The sequence below is a fragment of the Macrotis lagotis genome, chromosome X (genome assembly GCF_037893015.1).
Source record: "Macrotis lagotis isolate mMagLag1 chromosome X, bilby.v1.9.chrom.fasta, whole genome shotgun sequence".
NCBI lineage: Eukaryota > Metazoa > Chordata > Mammalia > Peramelemorphia > Peramelidae > Macrotis > Macrotis lagotis.
In genome coordinates this window covers 265,727,588-265,753,405 of record NC_133666.1, presented here as the reverse complement: position 1 = coordinate 265,753,405, position 25,818 = coordinate 265,727,588, and the positions used below count along the sequence as shown (strand labels likewise).

At 35.5% G+C, this 25,818-nt stretch overlaps 1 long non-coding RNA gene across 1 annotated transcript; it reads left to right on the top strand.

The window, feature by feature from the left end:
• Nucleotides 1–7,041: 7,041 nt before the first annotated feature.
• On the top strand, nt 7,042–19,739 carry LOC141503280 (uncharacterized). Its single transcript, XR_012472800.1, has 3 exons — nt 7,042–7,197; nt 16,694–16,768; nt 19,548–19,739. It is a non-coding gene; the product is annotated as an uncharacterized LOC141503280 (long non-coding RNA).
• Nucleotides 19,740–25,818: the final 6,079 nt, after the last annotated feature.

Sequence of the window (25,818 nt, the reverse complement as noted above, 5' to 3'; positions counted from 1 at the left end):
ATCACACAGTTAATGAGTCAAGTGTCTGAGGCTGGATTCAAACTCTTGTCCCGTTTTCAAGGCCTTCTGACCCCACTGTGCCATCTAGCTACCCTTAATCACTCACACACACACACACACACACACACACACACACACACACACACACACACGAAGACATTTTAATGAAGAGCTATTTCTGTATAACTGTAAAATTGATAACAAGTATTGACTTTCACATCTATTTTATAGAAAGGAAAGATCACTGGACTACTAGGCAGGAGATCAAGAATTGAATTCCAGCTAAAACATTTGTTAATTATATGACTTATATAACTATATAACAAATTTCTGTGACTGTGGCCAAGTCACTAAGACTGTTTTCTCATCAATAAAATGGATAAAATATTCTTGAGAATCAATTAACTGTTCAATAATAGTAAGTAATGTGCTAGGCATGATGCTTTCTGAGACCATCTTCTCAAAAATAAAATGGATGAAATAATATTTTGAGATTCAATCAATATTTATTAAGTTCTTGTTTCTTCATTAATAAAAATGAGTAAAATAACATTTTAAGAATTGATAAATCAATGAATTAATATTTATGAAAGAAGAAGGAAGGAAAAAGGAAGAAGGAAGGAAAAAAGGAAGGAAGAAGGAAGAAAGGAGGGAAAGAAGAAGGAAGAAAGAAAGGAAAGAAGGTCTTTCAGTTCTGCCTGTGATCCATCTCTCAATACTATCCCCTGCTATCCTCTGACTCTGGCTGTGCTAAGTGCTGGGGGATATAAAAAAGGCAAAAGATAGTCCCTGCCCTCAAGGAGCTTGTAGTCTAATGGCCTTATCATTTTTATCAATGCATTACTCCTTCTAAAATGTAAGTTACAATGCATTTATTCTTTCTGATCCTGAGCAAATCTTATTCATCTCCTCCCCCAACCTCTATAGAAGATAATTCAGTGGAACAGGAAACTGCCTGTTGGTTATCCATGGTTCTCACTACCTAGATGAACATTCTTTGATGGCTGAACAGATGATATGTACGTATGATACTTTTCCATATAGCTGTTATAATATCATTTTACTTGCTTGTCTAGCAAAATTCTCCTTTGATGAAATGTTGCAACTTTCTCCTGTTCTTTCTTCCCCTCTTAATGGTCCTTTTGGTGATCTGAAATTTCATTTCTTTGGAGACTAGTATTCCAGAAATCAGAGCTATGCTATATCACCTGAGGAGTGCTGATGTTAAATGGATAGACTTTTGTTTCTGGGAGAACCTCAAGGTTAGTAAATGCCTATGATATTTTACAAAGGTGTTTCTATCCATTATGGAGAGAGAGAGAGAGAGAGAGAGAGAGAGAGAGAAACACACACACAGAAAGAGACAGAGACAGACAGAGAGACACAGAGAGAGTAGGCAGAGACAGAGGGACAGAGGCAGAAATAGAGAAAGGGAGAGAGGGAAAGAGGAGAGAAGATAAAAAGAAAGGATAAGTCTTTCAATTCTACCTTTGTATCATCTCTCACTAATAATGTCCCATTATATCCTCTGACTCTGTCACCATCTTGGTGCAGACTTGTATCACCCTATTCCTGGACTATTGCAATAACTTTCTGGTTGCTTTCTCTGGTTCAAGTCTTAACCCATTCTAATCCATTTTCCCTTTCAAACTGCTCCTCTTAAAGTGCATGTCTGACCCCGGCACACACTACCTCCAAAATTCAATATAAAATCTTCTAACCCTTCTTACTTTTTTCAGTCTTCTATATACCTTACTTGTCGCCATTTACACTAAATTATTTGACAATGGCTTTCTTGCTGTTCCTCACTCAAGATAGTACATCCCTCAAGATAATTTAATACAAATATGAACTTTTTCTCTGGGCTTTGAAAATGCAAAATTATTAGTGCCTCATAAAGAAGGACCTTTTCTTTAGGTCTGATTTCCAAAATCTCTCAGTAGCATTGAATTGGAAATTTCTGATTAAGTTAATATTTTAACAAATCATTCATATGTATCTTGTTACAATTAAAAGTCACTCAATGGCGAAAGCTTTAGAAAATGTTTCTTCTATTTCTAAAGCATGGATTAGCTTAAGTAATTTGCACTCCAACCAGGATTCAGGGCAAGTATTCCCTTTCCCCATCACACTTTCCTTGGGAGACCCTCTATTCTTGTTCCTCTCTTGCTTAGTTGCCATGCCTACCAGGTTCCTCCTTTAGAATCTCTCTCTATCTCTTTCTCTGTCTCTCTCTCTCTCAACTTTGGAAGCTTGTCACATAAATCTTGATAGCAATGTGTTTGTTGCTCTAATCATAGGGATATGGAGTGAAAAAAAATATCAAAAAACAACCTAAGGAAGAGGATAGAGTTTTGGATTTGGAGTATGCAAATTCAGAGCCTGTCTACCACTTACTATTTGTGTAATAGATGGAAAATGCTGGCTCTCAGTTTCCTCATCCTCCAAATGATCCTTAATGTCCTTTATAATTCTAGATCTATGATCTAAATTAAAAGTTTTGACCAGGCAGGAATCCTCCATCTATCTTTCTCAGGTTTCATGGGTGGTCTAAATAAGTTGAAAAAGAATCAAATCATCACATTCTTCCAGGGTACAGAAACATAATGGTTGAATTACTATGGGGTTTAAATACTTAGTCATCTAGAATCTTTTGCCAGACATTATTTTTGTATTGAATTTTAGGAGTGAAAAAGTCTATCCGGATATAATAATTCCTTCTTAAAGTTTCAAGATCAACTATTCAAAATATCCCATTTTAAAGATGAAGAAACTGAGGCCTAGGGAGTAAAGGAAGTTTTTCAAACTCATATATCTTATCAATAGCAAATCTCATATCAGAACTTAGCTTTCCCAATTATCAAACTAATTGTCCTTCACTTCTATGCCAATCTTCATTGTGTTGCTGTGAACATCTATTTTATTTTTATCTCTGAATCTATAGTACTTAGCCCAGGACAATGAAGATGTTTTTAAAAATTAGGGCTTTAGAATTTATTGGTGTGAGGAATTCTTGTCATGGCAACTGCCTCTCTTGATGCAGAACAGTGATTCATCTATAATTTATAATCTAAGATAATTGTCTGGGGGGACTGAGATGTTGTAATTTACTCAGATCCACAGAACCAGTATATGTAAGGGGTAGGGCTGGACTCAGGTCTTTTTTCTTTTTACTTTTTTATTTTTTTATTGAAGGCAATAGGGGTTAAGTAACTTGCACAAAGTCACACAGCTAGGTAATTATTAAAGTATCTCAAGTCTTGACTCCAGGGCATGTGCTCTATCCATCGCACCACCTAGATGCCTCTGGACTCAGGTCTTCTTGACCACAAAGCTACTCTCTGCTCCTCTATTTTGTCATAACTTCTTAGTGGATATTCACTATGATCCAATAGAAGATCATCAACAATTACTTCTTTCTCCTTGTGTTTATGGGTATAATGAAGGCACTTCTCCTTCCAAGGCTAGTCTGTACCTTCTTGGCAACTTATAGTGTGAGAGCTGAGTGGAGACTATAACTTGATAAGATCTGTGATCTCATTGGTTTTTATGTTCCATCCAATAATGCAGCTCACAACTTACTCTTCCATTTTCAACCAGTCCCTTTCCTCTCTATGATCTTCCATAAATAAACCAAAGAAGGTCCTTTCAAAGTTTCAAAGGCCTTCCACACTTTTTTTCCCCCATATTTTACCAGAACAACACATTAAACTGAATGGATGTCCAACAGCTAATCCTCATTCTCCCCACATCCTATCTTTCTTTTCATTTTTTAAATTTTCTTTGATGCCATTCTTGACTCTGTTTTTACTTTATAATGTCTTCCCTGTTGACAAGGAGCTGTGGCCTACTGTGTGTTAAATTGAGTTTCTGAATTGTCTGATTCCACAAATCGATCTTTATCTGCCAGTGGGTTACTTTGTAGGAAAGCATCTTCAAAATAGATGCTAAAGGTTAGTTCTAAACTTTTCAAGTCTTTAATAGGTTTGAAAAAGCATGAAGTGGATTGTGAGAGGCCTCCTTCAGACCCACAAATCCAATCTGCCTGTGGACTAAACTCCACAGGCCTTCTTCACTCTCAATTTTTAACCAACTTCCTGTAATGTGCTTTCAACATGTTTTTCCCCAAGTAGTAAATCAAATTTTATCTACAAAGAAAGAAAACAGAAGAATCATTGAATTATTCATTAGAATAGAATTTCTTTCTGAAATTGTTTGATGAACTTTCCCAATAATCTTTCATGGAAGGCCTATTATTGTTTGCTAATTAGGACCATTACCCTCCCCCCATGAAATTAAATGATTGACTACCTAAACTAATCAAATGTAGTGATAATTGTTCTTCTATGGCTCTCTTTCTTCCTTTCTATTTGGGAAAAATCCCCATGCATCTGTTCTGTTGTCAAAGAAATTGACATTTATGGAATATTCTGTGATAAATGACAAGGAAGATGTGCAGAATCTGGACATCTGTCCTCTGAACATATGAAGGATAATTTTTACACATGTGTTATTTCAGTACAATTGGAATACTTACAATTGGACTGATGACAGGGTTGACAAGCTCTTGCTGACTGACATTGTCTCACCCCATTTCCTAAGCATTGCAAAATATTTCTAACATTAGTAATAGGGACAAAGCTCCTCAAAGTCTCTACATCTTGCAAGGGAAGAAGCTGAGCTTGGGATGAAGATCTGGGAGGGACAGCTCCTTTCTCGGCTACTTCCTGAGCTCTGACCTGGACTCTGAAGCTGCATAGAAACAAAACTTTGATGTAGCCATGTGAAGGCTGGTAGAGGAAGATTAGAGGACAGGAGGCCACTAGCTCTCTTCCCCTGGCATTCCTCTTAGACACGATCGAAGGATTTCCTAACCTAGAATCTGTGCTTAGTCTTTCAATTAACATGAGTGTGAATATTTGAGAAAGGACTTCTTGAGTTTGTTCTGCTAAATGAAAGGATATCGGTGGGGGGAGGGCAAGGTGTCCTTTGAAAACTACCTTGGCTCAGGTAAACCTGTGATTACTCAGTTTTTCCACAAGAGACCTCTGTTAGATCATATACGGACTTGGGAGCAGTTTTAATTATTGGGCGTTACTCTAGAAACTGCAATGAATATAACTTTGCCAATTGCCCCTAGGAAGAGGTGAGGCTCAATGGTTTTTTTTTTTTCTTTTTCTGTCCCTTTTTTTCCTCCTCAAACTGAAACTTATTCAAGCAGGTGTGTTGTGAGAAACAGAAAAGCAAAGGATTTTTTTTTTGTGTGTGCCTGGAAGTTATGCCCTCAAGATGACAAAGTACTGAAGTCTCCAGGTCATGTTCTCCCCTTTACCCTTCACCTCACTCCCCCTCCCCAAACAAGTCAGAGGGAAAAACTTAAAAAGTACTTTTCTGAAAGTTATTGTCTACTCTGACCATAAGGTCAAAATCACTGAATGAGTTTAAAATTTCCAGACTGGTCATTGGTTGAAACACTAGAAATAGTCTTTTGAAGATATTCATTCTAGAAACTATCTGATCATCTTGGATGATGACAATATTCATATACAACACGATCATATATACAACACAATCAAGAAGCCTACTTTGTGCCTGCCTTCTATAATACATGCAGACAGAAAAGAAATTACATTTTCTTGGGCACAACAGCATATACACATTGAAGTAAATACAAATTTATATGCACAATAAATTCAAGTTAACTGGAAAAATGGGGATGGAGGGCGAAGAACTGTTGGATGGGGAAATGCCTCTCATTGAATGTGGCCATTGAGATAAACTTTGAACAAGGTTGGGAATCCTTAGAGGCATCACTGTATCAAGTACACCAGGGATGCCTTCTTGGTTGTGTAGCATCCTCTTGTTGATACCTTCAGTTCCAGGTATTCTGAATAAATAGAACAACAGAAGGAGAAGGGTGGGTGAGATTCCACCAGCTTTTGCAGGAGAATCAAACACTTTAAATATCAATTTGACTTTGGATGGCCTGCAATAGAGCTCATCAACTGGAAGGGAAAAGAATCCCCCTTCATTTAATCTGTGATCCTATTGAAAATTGCTATATTGTGTTTCAGAAGAAGAGGTAGTTAATTTTTTCCTCTATGCTTATCACTATATAAATTTAGAAATCATACTAAGAATGGATCAGTGAACTAGGTATATATATCCCAAAGAGATCACAAAGACAGGAAAAATCCTATATGTACAAAAATATTTATAGCAGCCCTTTGTATTGGCAAAGATTTGGAAATTGAGGGAATGTCCATCAATTGGGGAATGGCTAAACAAATTATGTATATGAATGTTATGGAGTACTATCACCCTATAAGAAACCATGAGCAGACAAACTTTAGAAAAACCTGGAAAATTTTGCCTGAACTGATGCTGAGTGAAATGAGCAGAACCAAGAGAACATTGTACACATTAACAACACTGTGAGATGATCAACAATGATGGATGCAGCTCCTTTCAGCTGTTCAGCAATCAAGGACAACCCTGAGTAATATATTATATAAAATGTCATTCTTATCTGGAGGAAAAAAAAAAACTATGAAGTCTGAATGCAGAGCAAAACATGCTATGTTCACTTTTTAAAATTTCCTTTACATTTTTTCTTTCTTTCTCATGTTTTCTCCTTAATTCCAATTCCTCTTTCACAAAAGGACTAATATAGAAATATGTAAAACACCTTTATACAAGTATAACTTTTATCAGACTGCTGCAATGAGGAATGGGGAAGGTAGTAGAAAAATTGTGGAATTCATAAACTTGCAAATGGATGAATTTTGTAAACTATCTTTGCATGTAATTAGAAAAATAAAATAAAATTTAAAATAAAAACAAACAAGAATAGATCAGTGAATAGTGTCTTAGAGACTGCTGTGATAATTTTAGCAGTATTAAATGAGTCTGACTATTTCTTCTGCTCTTCTCACACCCTCTCCTATCCCTACCCCATACATGCCAGCAACCAGTTATCCTGAGAAATAGTTGATTCTAGCCTTGGCAGCTCTTATAGGTGGAGAGTTCCTGAAGAGTATTTAAGCATTGGTTGGTCTTAAGAAGAGTTCTTTGGATAAAAACTGGTCATGCAACATCATCCAGGAACTGAAGAACTAAAGAAAGTCAAAGCAATGTGTGCCCCTGCTGGCCAGGAGACCTTGCTCTATTAAGTTGCACAAACCATTCAAGTCCAAGGTGAGTGCAAAATATCAGTTTATCTATCTCTACTATCGTGGGAAATATAATGAGATGTTGTCCAGTTATTGTTTAGTCCAGATCACTCTTTGCGGCCTTATTTGGGATTTTTTTAATCAAAGATACTAAGGTAGTTTGCCATTTCCTTCTCCAACTCATTTTACAAGTGAGGAAACTGAGACAAACAGAGATATGTCTTGTCCAGGGTTGCACACCTAATAAGTGTATGAGAATGAATTTGAACTCATGAAGAGTTGGCAGGTCTAGTACTTTATCTACTGAATCATCTAATTGTCCCACATAATGAGCATAACAGGTTAATTGAGGTGTTTCTTGTTTCCTATTTTTGTTAACACACATCTATGAATCTTTTGACCTTATAAAACTTCCAAAATAAAGAAAATAAATAGCTTATACTTTATACTCATATTTTGGGTAAACCTTAGATATGAACCATATCTAAGTTTTGTTTAGGAAATTTCTCCAGACAAGAGGAAGTTTGTCTTTCTTCTTTGGACTCAGGTTCCCCCTCAGGATTCAGTCTATGGGAGTCTAGAAAAATCTTTTACTTTGGGGGCTTCATCTTGGTCAAGGGTCACCTAAGAAAAAATCTTAGAGAGAATTTTGAGAAGATGGTTTAGGTCAGAAAACTTTCAGCTCTCTAAATTTCCTCCACAAAAAAAAGACTGAATTTCACCTTAGAACATCAGGAATAAATGGAGGCATGTTGTCCTAAGATAATTTGAGAAGACCCCACAAAAAACCCAACCAGTTCCACTTGAGTGAAATGCAAATATCTCCAGGCCAACTCTTCAGAATCAACAAACAGCAAGCCCTGGGGTAGATGGGTTGAGGGACAGTAAGTCTTGGAAACTCTCATTTTACAGACAGTGTGAGAGTCTGATGACAGAGTAGAAGAGTGAAAGACCTACCTAAGTTTATCAAGCACAGCTGTGTTGACTAGATATGGCCTGGGCATACCTGGTAAGTTGATAAGTGCAGAAATAAGGGGTGGGGAACGTTTTGACTGTGGACTTGTAGGAGAGAAGAGTCCCTGGCTTCAGTTCCAGGACAGAGAGCACAGTTGTAGTCTACAGCCAATTGAGGGACTGCAGAATTTTTATAGGTTTTCTTGAAATTGAAATTTATCATTTTATATCATTTATTGTTTTACATTGAATCCTCTACTATATCCATTGTAGTTTTTCCTTTTCTCATTTTGTATTTAATTTTAAATTATTTTTAATTACAAAAAAAGAAAGAAAAAACTGCTATTCCCTTTTAAAGAATGTGGCAAGATGAAGAAATAATTTGTGGGCTAATAATCCTCAAAAGTCTAGCCTCCTCATAGTTTTAGTTACTAGGAATATAGCAGGTGGGACAAAATTTCCATGATGCCAAACCACTAAGCCAAGTTTCTAGAAGCAGTATCACTTCTCACCCCAAATACCCTTTCTTCCCTATCCCCACCCCCACTCTAACCAAAAAAAAAAAAAAGATAGTAAACTATGGCTTATCCTACAGTCCAGAAGGCAGATCTCTATGTGCCCTCTGGGTTAGTCCAACCCTAGAGTTTGAGGTCACATACAAGTTAAAGCCTGACTGGTATTTTCTTAACTGCAAGGGAGTTAAAGATGAACACACCTTCTCATCAATCGACTCTAACTGGAAGTGAGATTTTCCAGGCATGCTGTGGCTGAACCACAAATACTTGAAAGCATGCGTCAATGCAGAATATGCAAAGATTTATGCACGATAGCTCAAAAGATACAGGACTTGTTGCATGAACCACAGTATTGAAATGGAACACATACACATATGTGACCTTGGACAAATTATGAAACACAGTCAGTGCCTGAATTTCCTTTTTTTTTATTTTTCAACATTCTTCCATATGTATATGTATATTTTTAAGTTAAAAAATTTCTTTCCACCTGCCCTTCCCACTCCCCTCCCCTCAGTGGCGAACAGTCAAGGTAACATTGTACATATCCACTTTTGAAAAACATGTTTACAGATTAGTCATTTTTGGTTTGAGGAACTAGGATTAAGAAAAGAGATATAAGAGATAACTTTTATAAAGTGTTCATCAGATTCTAAAGGATTTTGTTGTTGTTGTTGTTGCTGTTTTGTTTTTCTTCCTCTTTATTGGGATAACATTGTCCATAGCCAGTCTAATACAGTTGTCCTAGCTCTTTGAACTGCTGAGAGGGGGTGCTTCCATTAAAATTGATCATCTCACAATGTTGTTATTAATGTGTACATTGTTCTCTTGGTTCTGCTCCCTTCACTCAGCATTAGAACCGGTAACTCATTCCAAATTTCTCTAGAGTCTGACCATTTATGGTTTCTTATAGAACAATAATATACCATAGTATTCATGTACCATAACTTATTTAGCCATTCCCCAACTGATGGGCATCCTCTCAATTTCCAATTCTTTGACACTAAAAAAAGAGCTGCTATGAATATTTTAGAACACATAGGACTTTTCCCATTTTTTATGATTTCTTCTGGATTATAGGCCTAGAATTGGAATTGCTGGGTCAAAGGGAATGAACATGTTTATTGCTTTCTGGGCATAGTTCCATATTGCTCTCCAGAATGGTTGAATCTGTTCACAACTCCACCAGCAATGTATCTATGTCTCAGTCTTCCCACAAACTCTCCAACACTGATCATTGCTTTTTTCTCATCTTAACCAATCTGATAGGGGTGAAGTGATACCTCATAGTTGGTTTCATTTTCATTTCCCTAATCAGTAATGATTTGGTGCATTTTTTTCATTTGATTATATATAACTTTAATCTCTTCATTTGAAAACTGTCTATTCATATTCTATTCCCCATTTATCAATTGGGGAATGACTTGTAACCTTATAAATTTGAGACAATTCTCTATATATTTTATTTTATTTTATTCTTTTAGGTTTTTTGCAAGGCAAACAGGGTTAAGTGGATTTCCCAAGGCCACACAGCTAGGCAATTATTAAGTGTCTGAGACCGGATTATATATTTTAGAAATGAGACTTTTATCAGAATCTCTAGTTGGGAAGATTGTTTCCCAGCTTTCTGCTTTCCTTCTAATTTTGGCAGCATGGATTTTATTAGTGCAAAACTTTTTAATTTAATATAGTCAAAATCATTCATTTTGTAGTTTATAATATATTCTAATTCTTGTTTGGTCATAAATTTGCCTCCTTTCCAAAAATCTGATAGAATATTTCTTGGTCTATTAATTTTTATATGGTGTTGCCCTTCATGTCTAAATCCTGTACCCATTTTGACCCTATTTTGGTATAGATAGTGTCTTAATTTCAACTATAAAATAGAAATAAGAATATTTGTAAAATCTACCTCAAGGAGTTATGGTAAAGATTGAAAGAGATAATGCATAAAGGTTTTTTTCAGATCTCAGAGTACTTTATAAGGCACTGAGATGGAAAATGGACTAATGGCACCTTTCTACAGAGAATGTTCAGGTGAGGAAATATTCTCTTCAAATGCATATTGGTACTTTCTCTGCAACTTATAGTGTTAGAGAATTTTCTAGGGTACTGAGGGTAAGTGACTTTCCTAGGACCACACAACCAGTATGAATCAGAGGCAAGTCACATTTGGACAAAGTGCTATATAAATGTCCACCTCTTTTCTGGATCTTCCAAAGTCTCATTTATCTCCTTACACTCATATAGTTTCACTTGAGTTCAGATTCTTATCACTTCTCATCTGCACAATTTCAATAGTCCCCTCATTGCTCTCTCTGCCTTTAGTTTCTTCCCTATCCAATTCATATTTCATAAAACTGTCAAAAGAATGACTATACCAGTACAGTGTGCAAGAAATTCCAATACCTCTCCAGTATCTGTAAGATCAAAATGTAATCTGCCACCCCACTATTTACTATTTAAGTTCCTTATAATCTGTTTTTTGCATATTTTTCTAAATTTATTATGTATTGTTGTTGTTGTTGTTGTTAGTGGTAGCTGACTCTCCATGACACCATTTGAGGGTGTTTTTTTTTGGAAAAAATACTTCAATAATTTGCCATTTCTTTCTCCAGCTCATTTTATGGATGAAGAAACTGTGGCAAAGAGGATTAAATGACTTGCCCAGAATAACATGACTAGTAGGGGTGTGAGGACAAATTTGAACCCAGGAAGATGAGTCTTTCTTACTTCAGGTCCAGCAGTCTATCCACTGCACCATCTAGCTGCCTAGTTTTTATACATTTCTCTTCTTCATATACTCTACATTTCAGTCAAAATAGATTACTTGCTTTCCCTTACATAGGGCATTTCATCTCTGCCTCTATCCTTTGTGTAGTCAATGGTTAAAATAAAATTCCTCTCATTTTACTTCTAAGTCTCTTCCAAAATTCAACTAATGGTGCCATTTTTTTTAGGTTTTTGCAAGGCAATGGGGTTAAGTGACTTGCCCAAGGCCACACAGCTAGGTAATTATTAAGTGTCTGAGGTCAGATTTGAACTCAGGTACTCCTGACTCCAGGACCAGTGCTCTATCCACTGCACCACCTAGCCACCCCTAATGTGCCATTTTTTAAAAGAGCCTTTTTGAATATTCCCCCCATCCCCCTCCACAGTTATTTGTGTTTCTTCCCTTTTCCTCAATACCTGATGTTTACTTGATATTTTCTTATCAGTGGACCTTTTATTTCTTTTGATAGAATGTAAACCCCTTGAAAGTAGGAACTTCAATTTTTGTATCCTGAAGTTAGTACAGGGCTTGACAAATATTAGAAACAATAAATTCTTATTGGGTGATAGCTTGATTCTAATAATCAGTAATATTGCTCTCTATTTTGTCAAGTCAGCCATGCCCTAGTCCTGTCCAAAGAGCACTACTAGACTAGGAATCAGGATATCTGGGTTCAAGATTTGGTTCTAGCTGTCTAACTGTACCACCTTGGGGAAGTTACTTCTATCTGGTTCTCAATTTCCTCCTATTTAAAAGAGGAAGAATGTGGCCCTAATGATGTCCCAGATTTCATGACATGTTAGATGATGTCTTAAATATTGCCAAACTGATAAAACATTCTTACTGGAAGAGGAGTGATTGAAGTTCTACCCTTTGGGACAAGCACAAGATTTGGGAGGGCTAGTAGAGACTTGATTTGCTAGAATTAAAGTAGGCTTATGGATATTGGTTTCTTGGGGAACCTAGATTGTCAAATTCTTATGACTCATTTTTACAGAGATGACTCAGGTAAATATGCCACATGGGCTTTGTTTTGTGTTATGATTGAATTGAATTCCATTAGATCTGTTCATCACCAGATGTGGTTACTGAAATATGATTAGGTCTGTCAATAAAAAAGTGATTTTAAAAAATGTAGAAAAGTTTTTTTTTGTTTCTTTCCCCAAACAGTTTAAATTTTAAGATATTTTGCCTTGAGAATGATTATTATACTTTTAGATCTGTGTAGGATACCACAGTACTACCAGTTTCATCTACCTAACTTGACTTGGAAGAATTATATTTGAAAGAGTATATGCAATTCAAGTGTAATTAGATAGAGGGACCCTCAAAGAAATAAAGTATTCTAGATTTGGAAGGAAGCTTAGTGCCTGTCTGATCTAACCCATGTCCTTAAAATAATACCTCTAATAAAGGGAATCCATCATTTCCCAAGCAACCCATTCCACATTCAATAACTTTTTTTTTCACTACAGCCCAGTTGGTGGGATAAGAAAGGGTATCAAAGAGAACCTGGAAGTCTCCAAGGAGAAGAGAAGATAGGAAGACATAGGAAGTTTCATCTTCAAGTTAGATGGAAAAGTTTCATGGTTCTTAGGGTGGAGGTAAAGCAAATGCTAGTAATTGATGTTACTGAAATTGCCATTTTCATTGTTAAAATCTTATCTGTTTCTGGTGTTGAACCATTTGACAATGCTAAAGACTGCGACAGCATAACCCTCACTATAATAAACATAACTGTGCAACTCACTTCACCAATCACTTGGTTGGTTGCTATGGTTCTCTTTGTTATCAGTGGAAGACTAGTAGTAGTAGTAGTAGTAGGAGGAGGAGGAGGAGGAGGAGGAGGAGGAGGAGGAGGAGGAGGAGGAGGAGGAGGAGGAGGAGGAGGAGGAGTTGACAGGAAATAATGGTGATTACTGAGAAGGCAGAAACTTTAGTCGAGGAGCAGATGACATGCCACCTCACTATAGGGAGTACTTCCAGGGATGTTGGCCATTAAGGGCCATAAGTAAGATGAGCATTCTGGACAATATTTCTATTATAAAGGTTCTTGATTTTAGGGTCCTGGGTTGTCTCCACTGTGATATGAAGGAAGCAATTGTAGTAAGTGGGTTCCCTAAGGACATGACACCTCCCTCAGGGTGCCTTGATGCTTTATCTAGGTTGTTATTGTGACAAGTGACTTTCCCTTTCTAAGACTCAGTTTCTTTATTTGTAAAATGAAGATAACTATACTCACCTCACAGGAAAGCATCTCCTAAATCTCAAACACTATAGGAATGGGAGTTGCTATCATTATATTTAAAGACAGCAAAAAAATCTATCAACTATATATACTGAAAAAAAAAGTGTAAATAGTGGCTACCTTTGGTGAGAATTTTCTAAATGTTTTTTATAATTGATATAAATTTTATAATTTTTAATTTTTATATCTCAAAAAGTAAGTTCTTGGGGTTTAAAAAAATTCTGTAATCAATTCTTCTCATCTTTCTTATAGAAGTCTGTCTTATCTTCCTTCCAAGCTTGTGTCTAGTTCCAGGTCTTTCCTAGATATAGAGTCAAAAAGAACCACAGATATCACATCCAGTCCAAATCCCTCATTTTCTAGGTGAGGAAAACCAAAACCCAGCTTAAGGGGCTTAAATTATATTCACACAGATAGAAAATAGCAGAACATGGATTTAAACCAAGATCTTTTCACTCCAACCTCATTCCTTTTCTACTATTCCATTTTTCTCTCTTCTCAATTCCCTTAGTTGTTCCTTTTGTAAAATTTCTTTGCTTTACCTTGTATAAATTTATTTAATTGTGTATACATAATTGGTATCATAAAGTAGGCAGGAAGTCAACAGAGGGCAGGAACTATCTACTTTTTCTCCATGTATCCTCAAATGCCAACTAGTGCCTCATACATAGTAGGTAGAGTTAATTGTTGAATTGATTTTAACTGAATGGAACTCTCAATAAAGGCATTAGTTTACATTATAATCCATATTTGTTGTATGGAGAATCAACATAGAATAAAAGATAGAGAACAGACCTCAAAATCATGAAGACCTGAGTTCAGGTCCTCTCTTTGACATATACTAGCTGTATCACACTAGGTAGATAATCTAGTGTCTCAGTGCACCAATATATTCTAGGACCATATTTGAGAACCATTACCTATCTGTGTTACCATAGGGGAATCTGCCCTTAGACCCAAACCCTTTAAATTGAATAACTGTTTTTAAGTACTTCACATCTATTCTTTCTTAGGAAAGGGTAAGATAAGTAAAATGATTCTTTTTTTTTTTTTAGGTTTTTGAAAGGCAAATGTGGTTAAGTGGTTTGCTCAAGGCCACACAGCTAGGTAATTATTAAGTGTCTGAGACCGGATGAACCCAGGTACTCCTGACTCCAAGGCCGGTGCTTTATCCACTGCGCCACCTAGCCGCCCCCAAATGATTCTTTATAAATGAACTACTACCTTCCAGACTTTGTTTAACTTGTCATAGTTAAATTAAGAAACAATTAAGATTCAAAGATATTGAGGAAAATGGAGTCTGTGAATGACAATAGAAAAGAGTTCTGTCAGAATTCCACATTAAAGACAGCATGAAGAGTGTTGCTTATTTCACGTGGATGGTGTACATTTCCATTACAGCATGTAAAAAAAAATACCCTTCAAACAAACTACCACTTATAGAGCCTAATTATGATACTGGGACATTGTTCTATTATCACAATAATTGCCCTGTTTGGGATAAGATGGAAAACAACTCAGTTAATGGAGAAGAAAATAGGACAACATAATATCACTGCAGTAGACTCTGGGAGACCAAGATAATATTGTCAGGGATGCTGAATATTTATTAAAAGTCAGTGACTGAATAGTTCCACTTCTTTAAATTAGCATGTTGCTCCCTATATTTTGCAAACAAATGGAAAGCCAGTTGGTATGCCTACTCAATACTAACCATCTGGATGAAAAGTAAAAAATTCAGTCAATTACTTAGATGATTTCTCCGGACATTGCCAAATCTGCAGATGCTTGGTGTTGTATAGAGAAATTATTTCAACAGTTGAACTTTTCATTTTAAAGTTTAAGCATCAATTAGACACAGCTGACATCTGGAGCTTATAATATTCTTTAACTTAAGGTTTCTGGTACATTAGAGATCTAGTTCTGATCCATATCACTTGTCTTATTATATAGCATGTGTTAGGGTGGTATAATGATTACCATACTGAAATAAGAATCAAGGTTTTCAGTTTAAACCAATGTAACCTTGGGTCAGTCACTAAAACTATCTGTTCCTCAGTTTCTTCTCATAAATTATTATTAAATTATCAATAATAAAATGAATCAGTTATTATAAAATTGTAAGTTTATAAATTATAAAATCACATCCTTTTTTCAGCCTTGTTTCCTCATTTGTACAATGAAGGCTTTGACTTCAGATCAAATTCTTAATTTGTGTGTGTATATGTGCACATGTGCACATGCTCACATGTGATTGACTCCTTTGGCAATCTGGTGAAGCCTATAGATCCATTCTCAGAATAATGTTTTTAAATTCATAAAAGGAAATATGTAGAATTACAAGAAAAACAATTATAATGAATGTAGGGGGGAAGTTGTTATTTGTTTTATCCAGGTTTCTGTGAAATCTATACCAAGGGCCCTAAGTTAAGAACTTCTTGGCCTCTTTGTTTTCCAAGGTACCTTGTAAAAAAAAGTCCTAATATCCTATGTATAATTCATGTTATAGTATTAACATAGAGGCATATTGTAGTATTAACAGGTTGTCCCCTTCCCTTGTTTCTGGCCCAATATTCTTCTACCATTCTACTTTTACTGTGGCAACTGACTGCCCAATCAACTGTGCTGAGCATTAGCTTAGCATTATCTCCCCTTCATTTCTTTCACTCAGTTGTTGGCACAGTCACTCTTGTTCTCAACTTTTTTTTTTTAACTGATGATTTTCATTCACTGGAATAAAAATGCCACATGATTCAAAACTTTCCCATTCTTGCAGTAGCCTAGTCTAATGTAGATGTGACATTTCAGACAGCCCCCACCCACCCCGGTTATAATAATCTCCCAGTCCAGTGTTTATTATATGTCATGCATAGTTATTCATAAAGAATTTCTAAAATATTACTTATATATTATTAGTCTAAATATTCCTAGGCTACTGGTCCAGATAACACTGCTATAAAGTTAGTAGTCTCAAGCAGATGCTACACCAGGGTTTGCCCATTGGTGATATAATTTGATCTTGTCTTTCCAGGATTGGCATTTTGGTACCTGTTGAGAGAAGAAACCAAAAGGAGATATTTCTGCTTCTCCATTTTCTGCCATATAGGTAAATGAAGTCAAGCAGGGAATTAAATTTTTAAATGATTGTTTTTTCTGCCCTCTTCTTCTGAGGCTTTGATGAGTTGTTTGTAGTGAATGGAGTGATTAGTGGTATGAGGTGCAAGAGAATCCACCAAGACTGTTTTGTTTGCTGACATTTCTATTCCCAGTGCTTTCACAATCAAGAGATTGAGGTTGATGATCATACAATTCTAATTTTAAAACCAATTCTTGCAGCAGTGAAGACATCAACCTCCTGATGTATTTGGTCCTGTTTGAAAACGAAGGATGAACAAAGATAATAACAACAACCACTGATAATTAGTAAATGCTTAATAAATCTTTGTTGGCTGTCAGATTATTTGCTAACTGAGAATTATGATTGGTGAGCTAATACAAGCACCGCACCAGATACACATCTTTAACCTCCTGTCTCCATTCTAGATGAATGTAACTTTCCCATTAAATGATCAGCTCATTAGAATTCTGTCTCTTCTCTTTTCTTGTTGAGGTGTTGAGTTAAAATGAGTAGAGGCTATGGTGCAGATGGCATGACAAGTCACTGACTTCTTCCTTTCCAATGAACTTTTTAACATCCTCTCAGTTTTGACTTTTCATTGCTGTCATTTTATTTTCTTTTAAATAAAAGAAAATCAATAGATGCTAAATTTTTTCTGGTGAGATTAATACTACAATGGGTAGAGATTTATCAATAAGTTTAGACCTTTTTTGGACAAGGATTCATCCACCTTTATTTCAGTGTGACTGAAGCATGAAGGGAGAGAGAAGAGATAATGACTCCATTTGCAATAAAGATGCAATTTTGAATCATGTTACTTCTTTTTTCAATTGACCTCCAACCATTTTTGATTATTCAATTGACCTCCAATCACCTTCTTCTTAAATTTAGCTTTTTTTGCTCAAACTTATCTTACTTAAGTCATAGAGTATATATATATATATATATATATATATATATAATATACATAAACATGTGTGTGTATTTATATGTATATATATAATTCTTTGCCTATTATCTTTCCTATTTATGGAACCTTATGCTTACACGAGTATGATTTCAATATAAATTCAAAGTTCCATAAACAAGTGAACCGATAATCCTATCTATGCTATGATATGTGGGCAACCATCTACTGCTTTTGTATTATTGACAAGGGGAAGCACCACCTTCCTATTCAATGTTGTATGTAGTATATGTACCTTCATAAATACACAACTTTTAGAAGAAATTTTCTCTATCATTGAGTAGTTTTTTTTTGTCTATTCTCAAATGGTTTTATATTCAAAAGGAAAATCATTTCAATCTAAACACAACCTATACTCCATCTCATTTCTCTAACCCCATATTATAAAAAGAAATAAAATACTGTTGGGTTTCAGGAGAGAAGATAGGAGTGCAATCTCTCTCTCTCTCTCTCTCTCTCTCTCTCTCTCTCTCTCTCTCTCTCTCTCTTAATTCACATTCTTGTAGAGTTCTTGCTTATTGGCACTGAAATATTAAATGTGTCCCTGGTCTTAGAGCTTTGAACCTAGATCTTGTACATGTTCTTAACCATGTGGCGGGGGGGGGGGGGGGGGGGGGGGGGGAGAAGAGGAGGAAAAATGTGCAGAGATTACTATAGGGATTACTACAAATATCAATCAGGTGCTGATCATAGACTCCTTTATATTGACATAACAATGTACAGTACATAGAAAAAAGGGCCTTCAGAGTTGTTGATCCAGGGATTAAAATCTCCCTAGGAATGTGATGACAAAACAAAGTAAGAATGTTAAACCACGCCTTTAAAGAGAGTTTGGGGCTGTTTGAAGCATTCCTAAAACATCTGGGTTGGGTCTACTACCTGATATAGTCTCATCATAGCAGTAAGAATGTGGGAAAAAAAACCCCTGGTACCTTTGGCTCTTACCAATGAACCAGGATATGATTGGTGTTTGGGCAGATCTTTAAAAATAGTTTAGGTATTGAAAATTGGTTTGTTTAAATGCAGGGCAACAAAAATAATTGAATTCACTTAACCAGTTGTTAACTATATATAACAGTAGTTAACCAGTTAATTTAATCAGTTCTTTTATTTTGTTTGCTTTTGTTTGTTCTCATTTTCTAATCTTTATGAGCTAAAAAAAGCAGTTTGACAGATTTCTTTTTCCTCTTTTTTCATATTTTTGGTTACTTTGACATCAAATAGACATTTAATGGAGAACTGGTCAATGGTGGTCCACCTTGAAAGGTTTGTGCAATATTTCCTGCCTGCTACCTATCTAGGTGAACTTTTTAGAGAAATGTTTGCAAGATTCCTTTCCCTCATTGCTTCAAATAATACATAGATATCCTCTAATTATTTCCTATCAGTTTACTATAGGGATGAAAAGTTTTTGCTTAGCTACTGAGTCAGAAACAAGTGTGTGTATATATATATATATATATATATATATATATGTATATATATATATATATATATATATATATGTAGTTTGAAAATACAGAATCTCTTTTCCCTAATGACTTTGAAGTAAAGCAGAATCCCTTTGTGTGGGAAGAAAGATGGACCCAGCTACCTTATTCTTGTCATCCATGTTGCCATGAATGTGTGGTGTTTCTATCTTTGTCTTTTTTTGTCCCTTTGTGTTTATTTTTTTCTGAAGTTGGGTAGATGAGCATTTGAGCATTTGAGATAGAAAACACTGGATTAGGATATTATGAGATTTTAAATAGGATATTGTGATTTCTCTCTCTCTCTCTCTCTCTCTCTGGTCCTTAACAGAATTCTTCAGGAATTGAATGAGGGCCCAGACCTTCAAAGAGAACCATTCAACTCAACCCAACAAGGAGTCATTTCTGAGTAAGAGATCAGCTTGTCACACCTAGAAGTGAACTTGGTACAGAAATAAGAAAGGAGAAATGAACTTCTAATGTTAGGACATTACAACTTGCCAGACTGGAAGAGGTGGCAGGAAGGGACATAGTTTGCAGCAATTGTTTTTAATTTGAATTCACTCTTCCTAGGTAGTACTGTACAGAAGGAAGAGTATAATCTTAGTTCAATTTTTTATTAATATTTTAGTAAATATCTTTTTGCAAGAGCATTATATTAATTAATTGATATTGAGCAAATGTTAACTGGTTGAGTGACAGGGTAATTGTGAGAAATAGAACTAAAAAAGCATTCCCTGTCCCTCAGAGTCATTCATAGCATTGTGAAGGGAGCAGTAGCCAGATGCTCTCTGGGATCCAGTTTGACAGTTCAAAAAGAGTTTGGGAGAAAAATAGCCACACAGCTGGTGCTACTAACACAATAAGAAGTAAAAACTGATGAGAGCATTCTGAGAAGAACCATACGCAATATGTGGGCTCAAAGTGCCCACAGACTATTGAAAAGAAGAAAAAAATGGAACAATAGATAGATTTATCCTAAAAACCAACTGCTACAGTCATCTTTATTTTTTGATTATTCAAGTAATTTATTCTTTCCCTGGGAAGAGAAGGTCAATATTTCAAAGTAGATAGGGAAGAAATATGACCTATTAGTTATCTAGCTAAATAATAAAAAATTTCAATTGATGTACTTGAAGCTACCCTATTTTTAAAGTCCTTTCTTTGAAACTATAATGACAACTGGTAGATGGGGCATGACAGGTTTTGTATAGAATGATGGTGTGTGTATCACATTCACAGAACTAAAAGCCTGTTTATGATCACTAGTATTTCAGTCATTCTATATGTTAATAATCATTACTATCATTTTTTAGACTTTTAAGGTTTGCAAAGCACTTTACAAATATAGTTTACATTATCCTCAGAATTATCCTAGGATATAGATGCTAATTTCATCCATATTTTACAGAGAAAAATAAAGTGGATAGATTTTGAATAACTTTCCCAGGGTTATATAACCAGTAAGTGTCTGAGGCTGGATATGAATTCAGATCTTCCTGATTCCAAGTCCAGTGCTCTATCTATTGTGTCACTTAGCTGATGGCAAAAGGGGGAAAAACTATCATAAATTGGATCTTACCTCCTTTAAAGGTATCCATGGTCACCCAGGTGAGAATCATCTCTACTTTTTCTAAACTTCCATAGGGTTTTGTCCATGCTTCTCTTGCTACTCTGTATTCCACTTCCTATTATAATTATTAGCACACATGCCTCAATACCTGTCTATACTATGTTTCAATTTTGCATTTTTCATCATGCCCAGCAAATTAATCCATGCACAGAAGATGATAAAACACCCCACAGTTATGCTCCCTTTCTTTCTCATGGTTAGTCTCTCTACGTCTACTGGTTCCTTCCCTTCAAACATGCCCATGCCCTCCAAAGAAAAAAACAAAGCAAAGCCTAATTTGATTCTATCATTTTTAAAGCTATTGTTCTATATCTCCTCTCTTAAACTCCTAACTGATCTCTCTCTCTCTCTCTCTTCATCCCTTTTCTAATATTCCCTATTTTTGTTGAGGTTACACCATCCTTCCCATGACCCACATGTGCAATGTCATTGTCTTTCTTGATTCTTCAGTTTTTCTCATTCTCTACATCCACTCAGTTGCCAAATCTTGTCAGGTGTCCTGAGAGCAATAAACAGATGCATGGGTATAAGTAGGCTGTATCCTATCCACAATCCTAACATGAACCCTAAAAGTGGTACAGGAGATATTATAAAAAACACAGAAGACTGTAAAAGTCTTTTATTTTATTAGGAGCTAAAAATGTTCCCAGAAGCAGAAGAAGATGGTATTAGAGCAAAACCTGCTAAGGAGAATCCATGGAAAAACAAGTGGGAATATTTCCTAGAACAACTCAATCATATGTAGGTTGTGACAGAAAAAGTAATTCTGTCAAGGAGATAATAAATCTACTGGTGTCTAAATAAACCATAATGCATTTTTAAAAGATTATTTAAAGAGAAAAAAAATCATTTGTAACTGGGTTCCAATTAATGCAGATAATGAATTCCCATTAAGTGGTCATATGTATTTGAATTGATAGCATTTCAAGTTCTAATTGTATGAAATATGATAATTAGCTCTAGCTAAATGGAGATATGCAGTGGGAATTAAAATAATGCAACTGATCATTTGAATAAAATGAATAATGAATCAGGATTCATCATTCACACTAATCAGGACCCAGCTATACTATACAAATAGATTCTTGAAAATCATGTTATGGTAACTAGAGAAGGGAATAAACAATATTGAGAGTGGTTTCTCAGAATGAAAGGGAATCAGTGAGGCCTCTCATTTGAAATGAAACCTTCATCCAGAACTCACAATTCCTGAGGGAAACTGAAATACAATTTTCTATTTTTTTAACTTTGTGCATTACTATTTTTTCCTTTCTTTTTCCATATTTTAACATTGAAATTGGTTCATATTTGCTTCTTTTGAAGCCTGGCTAATTTGTTGATTGATGATGGCCACTCTCTGGGTAAGTATACTGTTTCTCCCCATTATTCATTTCTATCCTCAGTTATTCTTCTTCCCACTAAAGTCACAGGGTGACTGTTCTTTACCATTTGACTTTTACTATTTGTTTCTTTGTTTTCTACAAAAGATTTGAGAAAGACATAACCCTAGGCCTCAGATCTCCCTAACCCAAGGTTAATTCTCCAAGGACCTCAGCTATTCTGCTTAAACTGTGACTGAGTCTTTTGGTTTTTGTTCATATTGAATAATGGAAAAAAACACTGAAATTGGAGTCAAGAGATCTGGGTTGTTATACCATCTTTCTAGGGTTAGGTTAGATGATCTCCAAGGTTCCTCTCACTTCTAACTTTCTGTAATTCTGGAATTCAGGAATCCAGATTCAGAATTTCCACTGCACCACAATTTTACCTGTTGAATTGTTTTTGCATATTACTCCTTCTAGAAGGATCCCTAAGGGTCTGTTTTATGATGTAAGTATTTTATTTTGGGACCTGAAGCTGAGATTAGGCTTAGCAAGTCACTCAGTGATAATAATAGGAAAAAAGGATGTTTGCAGTGGAAAAGCTCAACTCTTCATGTTGGCTCAAGGGCAGCAAACTCTGCCAACCTGGCAGCAGCTCATACACTTGGAAAGAAAGTTCTGCCTACTTGAGCATTTTGGCAGAAAGCCCAAGGAAATGCTTTTTGTTGGTGGTGAGAGCGGTTGACCTCGGAAGAATGTTTGAGATCAGAGAGATAAATAAAAGATCTACAATGGCCCAAGTAACTACAAGAGTGTGAACGGGTAGCATTTAAAATATGTGTACCAGGCTTTGGGGGTGGCAAGAGTGACCTCTTTATGGGATTAAGATGCCTAGCAAAAGCTGGCTCAACTTCTAAAGGCAATAACAGGGACCACATGACAGTCCTACAAATTGCTTTCAGAGATCTATTCAACCACCCCAAAATTTCACTGCTCCTACTCAAAGCCAACTGTTCTTCTGTTAAACTAAATTGATTCAATTCAACAAACATGTATTCAGTAGTTACTAGGTGAAAAAACAGTTAGGAGTGGAGAGCCAAAGGTAAAGAGTGATATAATCCTTGATCTCTAGGAAACTGCAATCAAATAGAAAGAACAAGTGATATGAATGAGTATGGTACAAGGGAGGATATAATGGATAGGGACAAAGGTGATAACAATAGCTTTTAAATTTATAACAGTTTTACAGTTATTTCCTAGGAAGTAAATGTTATGATTATCCTCATTTTACAAAGGTTATGTTACTTGTCATGGGCCACACAATTAATAAATATCTGAGGCTGGCTTTGAACTGAGATCTTCCTAACTTCAGGACTAGCATTCTATGTACAGTGCTACCTAGATACTAATAGATGAAACTAAGACAAAATATTCTAGGAAACTTTGAATGAGGAGATAGTCTGAATTTTACCTGTCAGGGAGCAAAAGAAAGTCTTTCTGAAGGAAAGAACATCAAACATTTTCCAAAAAAAGGAATTTCATCATTTTTCCTGTTTTACCCATATTACAAAATCTATTTGGATTAAATGTGCTACATTGTCCAGAGAATACCCATAAACATAGGTGAATTCCATATACTAAAATTCTTATTACATACATTGGAATTCCCACCCCAATAGTACCTTAGAGAAAGCTTTTTTTCTAGATCTTCTGTTAACAGATAAATGAAGCATTCCAACTCCCTTATTCCTCCATATTAATTCTGGATATTAAACTACTTTATAGCAATTATAATAAAAAATAATGATGATGATGATAAATATAGTAAAAGTTATAATAATAGTAGTAACAAATAAACGGATACACAGTACTGTAAAACATTTGCACAGATAGAACTTTTGTCTACAATTGCCCAGATATAACATTGATCCATAAAAATTGAAGAACAGTGATTATTTTTACAGATGTTGCCATAGCAAATATTCCTAATGTCTAAAAATTTACAAAATAAAGAAATGTAGCAGAAGAAATCTGAATCATACTGGAGCAAAAGAAAGCATGCATCATTATGTGGTGCTCATGTCTATTACTAGAGTTGCCCCAAACATACTTTGAGTAAGACTACTGAAAATGAATTTATATCTCAATATTTATATTCAGTTATAAAAAAACAGTTGTTTTGTTATTTTATTTTTTTTCTCTTCTGAGCAATAGTCCATAGAATAGGGAAGAACTCATAAGAGCAGGATATTATGTCTGGCCTCAAGACCATCTCTATCTAAATTCTAATGACAATGATAAGACTAAGATACACACACTGAGAATAGTAATAATTCATACTTATATGAAGCAGTTTTCATAGCACTTCCCTAATGGCAACCTTATGGTGAAGACTGTGCAAGTATAATTAGATCTATTTTATAGATGAGGAAACTGAGCTTCTGATGATTAATTACTCTGTGTGAGGAAGAATTTAAAACCTTGTCTTTTTATATAACACTGATTTCATTTGTGATGCAAAATTTCAGTTAATTTAATGAGCAAGATGGATATGAGAATATAGGTTAAGGTCATCAATTTGAGTTTACTTGTTTTGATCCAAGAATAAGGGGATCTGGATTCAAATCTTCCCTCCGATGTTATTGACTGTGAAGCTTTGGGCAAATATTTAGCATCCTTATTTCTCACTTTTCACATCTGAGTTGGATGCAAAGACTTCAAGGTCTAAATTTGTGATCCTCATACTGTGTTTACTATTTAGGGAAAAAAAGAAACAAACCACAATGTCTTCCCTTCCATCTGAATCATCATTAGATTTTTTTATTTATTGTGTTTGTTCCTTTATGTTATTTGCTTCCTCCCCCCCCCCCCCCAACTAGGGGTCTCAAATATTTGGTTAAGTTTTTACATAATTTTTTTCTGTTTCCACATCACACAAAAATGTTTGTATCAATGTGAAACTTCTGGTATTTATGAAAAGTTCATTCTTAGATTAGCCTGTTTGAAATTCCTCAACTCAAAGAGATGTAATTTCAGTACATATAGGCCAATGAGGCCTGAATCTTTGCCATTGTCAGGATTCTCATTCATAAAACTCAGTTCTAAGTCAAAGGCCTCCAGGTCAGGCAAATAATCACGTTGTTTTTGGAATACAAATTGTCAAAGGCAATACTATTCAAATATGTTCACTTTAGTGTGAAATGAAGAGCTAGACTTGATTATTAACTCAAATACCATTCACAGATGGTGTAATTTAGCATTCATTCATTGAATAAGCATTTCATTGTAAGACATGCTAAGGCAAAATTAAATGTGGTCCATACCCCCAAGGAGTAGATATTCTCCTGGGAGATATACAATACAAGAAAATAAGTAAATGTGTTAAGGAAAGAGAAAGGACACTATCTAGGGCTGTCAGAAAAGTCTTTCCACAGGAGGCACCTGAGTCAACCCTTGAAGGAAGCTAGAGATTTTAAGGACCAGAGAAAAAGAAGCATATTCTAGGCATAGAGAAGCAGTCTATGAAAAGGCAAATGGATAGAAGATGATCTGCCAAAGATCAAAAAAGGTCTGTTGGGGCTGAGCAAAGAGCTTATGAAAGGAAATTATGTTATGTCTGGAAAGGTAGGCTTTAGCTTGGTGAGGAA